Below are 5,510 nucleotides of genomic sequence, written 5' to 3' on the forward strand. Positions count from 1 at the left end.
CGTGTGAGGCTGCTCACTGCACCAAAGAGATCTCCAAGTGTATGTTGCAATGTTTACAGAGTGTCTTCCCTTCATCATTCTCCAGTGCCTGTCACATTCAGTTTGTTGTCAATTTACACTCAGTGGCCAGTTTATTAGGTACACCACCCCGTTCACGAAAATGGTTAGCTCCTACAGTGAGTCAGGTGGCCATGGCTTCTATATAAAGCAGGCAGACAGGCATGGAGGCATTCAGTTACTGTTCGATTGAACGTTAGAATGGACAAACCCAGTGACCTAAGCGACTTTGAGAGTGGTATGATCGTCAGTACCAGTGGTGCTATATCCAGTATCTCATAAATGGCCGGCCTCCTGGGCTTTTCACGCACGACAGTCAGCGCCAGTTCTGTGGGCAAAAACAGCTTGTTAATGACAGAGGTCAAAGGAGAATGGCAAGAATCGTGCAACCTAACAGGCGGGTCACAAACAGGCAAATAACAGCACAGTACAACAGTGGTGTGCAGAACGGCATCTCAGAACGCATCGGTTCCACTCCTATCAGCTAAAAACAAGAAGAAGCGGCTGCAGTGGACACGTGATCAACAACACTGGACAATTGAGGAGCGGAAAAACATGACCTGGTCTGAGTCCGACGAATCCTGGCTCCTGTTGCATTATGCTGATGATGCAATAGATGATACCATATTATTACTTACCCTCTTGCTCTTTTGCACCCCAGTATCTCTACTTGCACATCATCATCTGCACATCTATCACTCCAGTGTTAATGCTAAATTGTAATTATTTTGCCTCCATGTCTTATTTATTGCCTCACCTCCCTACTCTTCTACATTTGCACAAACTGTACATAGATGTTTTTCTATTGTGTTATTGACTGTACGTTTGTTTCTGTGTTGTTTGATTTTGTCGCACTGCTTTGCTTCATCTTGGCCAGGTCGCAGTTGTAAATGACAACTTGTTCTCAACTGGCCTACCTGGTTAAATAGAGGTGAAATAAATAAAAACATTTGGTGTAAGCAGCAAATAAAATAAAATCTTATTTGTCACATACACATGGTTAGCAGATGTTAATGCGAGTGTAGCGAAATGCTTGTGCTTCGAGTTCCGACAATGCAGTAATAACCAACGAGTAATCTAACCTAACAATTCACAACTACCTTATACACACAAGTGTAAAGGGATGAAGAATATGTACATAAAGATATATGAATGAGTGATGGTACAGAACAGCATAGGCAAGACGCAGTAGATGGTATCGAGTACAGTATATACATATGAGATGAGTAATGTAGGGTATGTAAACATTTTATTAAGTGGCATTGTTTAAAGTGGCTAGTGATACATTTTTTACATACATTTTTCCAATATTAAAGTGGCTGGAGTTGAGTCAGTATGTTGGCAGCAGCCACTCAATGTTAGAGATGGCTGTTAAACAGTCTGATGGCCTTGAGATAGAAGCTGTTTTTCAGTCTCTCGGTCCCTGCTTTGACGCACCTGTACTGACCTCGCCTTCTGGATGATAATGGGGTGAACAGGCAGTGGCTCGGGTGGTTGTTGTCCTTGATGATCTTTATGGCCTTCCTGTGACATCGGGTGGTGTAGGTGTCCTGAAGGGCAAGTAGTTTGCCCCCGGTGATGCGTTGTGCAGACCTCACTACCCTCTGGAGAGCCTTACGGTTGTGGGCGGAGCAGTTGCCGTACCAGGCGGTGATACAGCCCGACAGGATGCTCTCAATTGTGAATCTGTCAAATTTGTGAGAGCTTTTGGTGACAAGCCGAATTTCTTCAGCCTCCTGAGGTTGAAGAGGCGCTTCTGCGCCGTCTTCACCACGCTGTCTGTGTGGGTGGACCAATTCAGTTTGTCCGTGATGTGTACGCCGAGGAACTTAAAACTTACTATACTCTCCACTACTGTCCCATCGATGTGGATGGGGGGTGCTCCCTCTGCTGTTTCCTGAAGTCCACGATCATCTCCTTTCTTTTGTTGACGTTGTGTGTGAGGTTATTTTCCTGACACCACACTCCAAGGGCCCTCACCTCCTCCCTGTTAGGCCATCTCATTGTTGTTGGTAATCAAGCCTACCACTGTAGTGTCGTCTGCAAACTTGATGATTGAGTTGGAGGCGTGCATGGCCACGCAGTCGTGGGTGAACAGGGAGTACAGGAGAGGGCTCAGAACGCACCCATGTGGGGCCCCAGTGTTGAGAATCAGCGGGGTGGAGATGTTGTTACCTACCCTCACCACCTGGGGGTGGCCCGTCAGGAAGTCCAGTACCCAGTTGCACAGGGCGGGGTCGAGACCCAGAGTCTCGAGCTTGATGACGAGTTTGGAGGGTACTGTGGTGTTAAACGCTGAGCTGTAGTCGATGAACAGCATTCTCACATTGGTATTCCTCTTGTCCAGATGGGTTAGGGCAGTGTGCAGTGTGGTTGCGATTGCATCGTCTGTGGACCTATTGGGGCGGTAAGCAAATTGGAGTGGGTCTAGTGTGCCAGGTAGGTTGGAGGGGATATACTAGTCCTTGACTAGTCTCTCAAAGCACTTCATGATGACGGAAGTGAGTGCTAGTCGGAAGTGAGTGCTAGTCGGAAGTGAGTGATAGTCGTTCAGCTCAGTTGCCTTAGCTTTCTTGGGAACAGGAACAATGGTGGCCCTCTTGAAGCATGTGGGAACAGCAGACTGGGATAAGGATTGATTGAATATGTCCGTAAACACACCAGCCAGCTGGTCTGCGCATGCTCTGAGGATACGGCTGGGGATGCCGTCTGTGCCTGCAGCCTTGCGAGGGTTGTTGAATGAGGGAGGGAATGTTTTACTCACGTTGGCTGCAGTGAAGGAGAGTCCGCAGATTTTGGTAGCGGGCCGTGTCAGTGGCACTGTATTGTCCTCAAAGCGAGCAAAGAAGTTGTTTAGTCTGTCTGGGAGCAAGATATGCTGGTCCACGACGGTGCTAGTTTTCTTTTTGTAATCTGTGATTGAGTGTAGACCCTGCCACATACCTCTTGTGTCTGAGCTGTTGAATTGCGACTCTACTTTGTCTCTATACGCTTAGCTTGTTTGATTGCCTTGGGGAGGGAATAGCTACACTGTTTGTATTTGGTCATGTTTCCGGTCACCTTGCCCTGGTTAAAAGCAGTGGTTTGCGCTTTCAGTTTCGCGCGAATGCTGCCATCAATCCACGGTTTCTGGTTTGGGAATGTTTTAATCGCTGCTGTGGGTATGACATCGCCGATGCACTTGCTAATAAACTCGCTCACCGAATCAACGTATTCATCAATGTTGTTGTTTGACGCATTGTGGAACATATCCCAATCCACGTGATCAAAGCAATCTTGAGCGTGGAATCAGACCTGAGTGCGGGAGCTTCCTATTTTAGTCTCTGTCTATAGGCAGGGAGCAACAAAAGCATGAGTCCATGGCCCCATCATGCCTGGTGTCAATGGTACAGGCTGGTGGCAGTGGTGTAATGGTATGGGGAATGTGTTCCTGGCACACGTTAGGTCCCTTAATACCAATTGAGCAATGTTTGAATGACACAGCGCATCTGTATATTGTTGCTGAACATGGCTACAGAGGGGTCCAACCCGGTACTAGATGCGTGTACCTAATAAACTGACCACTGAGTATACATCTAATGACACTAGGTGGCCATGGCTCCCTTTTATGGCTGCATAATTAATCAAATTCATATTAACATCGCAATATTGACATGTGCAATATCCATGTAGAAAGAGATCCATATATCATGCAATATTTTGAAACACCAATAAGCCGTGTGTTTGTCGTCTCTCTACCTCTCCTCATGGCTGCTCCTCGCTGTTAGATTCACTGTAAGTTTGCATGCTGTTTTGTTAGGTTTAATGCAGTCAACAGATTGTTCCAAACAAGAATGATGTTGCTTTCCACTTTGCTTCTTAATATAAATCATTCTATTTCAAATGGTTCATCCAAGTGTTTTGATCTATATCGGAAGTCAAATTGCAATCGCAATATTTACTTGTTATTTTTAAATCGCTATTCAATTTTTTGCCCATATCGTGCAGCCCTACCTCCTTTCACTCTCTCAGGGTGTTCCATCTTGTCTGTCCATTCACCTCTACACCACCACAAAACCATCCTGCCACGCCTTGTTCTTAACAGAATGCTGCACTTTTCTGCATTTTGACAAGCTTAGTGTAAAGACATAGGGCAGAAGTCGCTCATACAGTCATGAAGAGGTGGATGCTGTATGAGTGTACGGTTGGCCAGGGTAGCTCAAACAGAGTAAGATTAGGATCACTTTATTGGTCAATTGCACACAAGGTCCAACCGAAAGTTGACTTCTGCTTTTAACCCAACCGAAAGACACACATACACACACAGGTTCTTTTGGAGAGGTGCTAGGGGCTGCCACACTGGGCACCCGGGGAACTGTTGTTGTGCCTTTCTCAAGGGCACAATTGCATCTAGGATTTGAAACCCTCTGGTTTCAGTTCATTTCCCAGACAGATTTTTCCCATCGGACCCAGAATTCCAACTGGCAACCCTCCGGTTGCTGGTTCACCTCTAACCGCTAGGCTACCTGCCTCCAACAGTTCATGGTAACGATCATCCCACCACATCCCACACAAAGGCACGCAGGACACCTTGACTATCTACTGTATCCAGCAGCTGCACAACGTGTCAGCACAGATTCAGCAGGGTGTTTCAGGGACTTTAGACACAAAGCTTGATTTTCCGTTGGCGGTTCCACACTTCGATACATCTGAGGAAAGTCCCAAATTGGCCCTGGTAACTAAAGAATCAGCTGGAGGCAAACCGATGGGGGGGGGGGGGGGGGGTTGATGGAGTTAGATGTGCAATTATACAGAGGCCCAGATCAGAAGGCTATTTAAGGCTGTCCCTTTATTGATCAATTGTACATAAAGTCACACTGAAATTTGACCTCTGCTCAACCCCTCTAAAAGACACACATACATATAGTTTGGAGGAGGGGGCTGCCACATTGGGTGCCCGTGGAGGAGGAGTTGTGGGGAGTTAAGTGCCTTGCTCAAGGGCACAATGCCTTGCCCATCAGAACCCTGCAGACACTAAACCCTCCATGGAATGAGTTTGAAACCCCTGGATTAGATCACATTTTTTCTCACCACTTCCTGGTGCCAAATGCACTCTACGCAGAATTCGAGCATTGCGTGCCATTTTGCCATCTCTAGCAGCGTTTGTGCTAATCCTAATTTAAAATCCGAAAAAAGCATGTGTCATCGTTGACATATTAGGTCAATCCATAGCCTAAACCGGGGTAAAACAGGAATTCTAACATTAAGTGAATTAAATCAATCATATGTCTTAATTAACATTGAACATTTAAATTACAAGAAACCTTTAATTTCTTAAAGGTGTTTTTTTTTAATAGACCGTCAGAACGCACTGTTTGAGTTTGCAAACAGGAAGGTAAAGAGTTAATTCTTATACGAAAGGGAAAGCCCCAGTTGCGGGGATTTGGTTATGTGAATGAGAGAGAGACAGACAG

This window comes from Oncorhynchus nerka, linkage group LG14, assembly GCF_034236695.1.
Source record: "Oncorhynchus nerka isolate Pitt River linkage group LG14, Oner_Uvic_2.0, whole genome shotgun sequence".
Lineage (NCBI taxonomy): Eukaryota > Metazoa > Chordata > Actinopteri > Salmoniformes > Salmonidae > Oncorhynchus > Oncorhynchus nerka.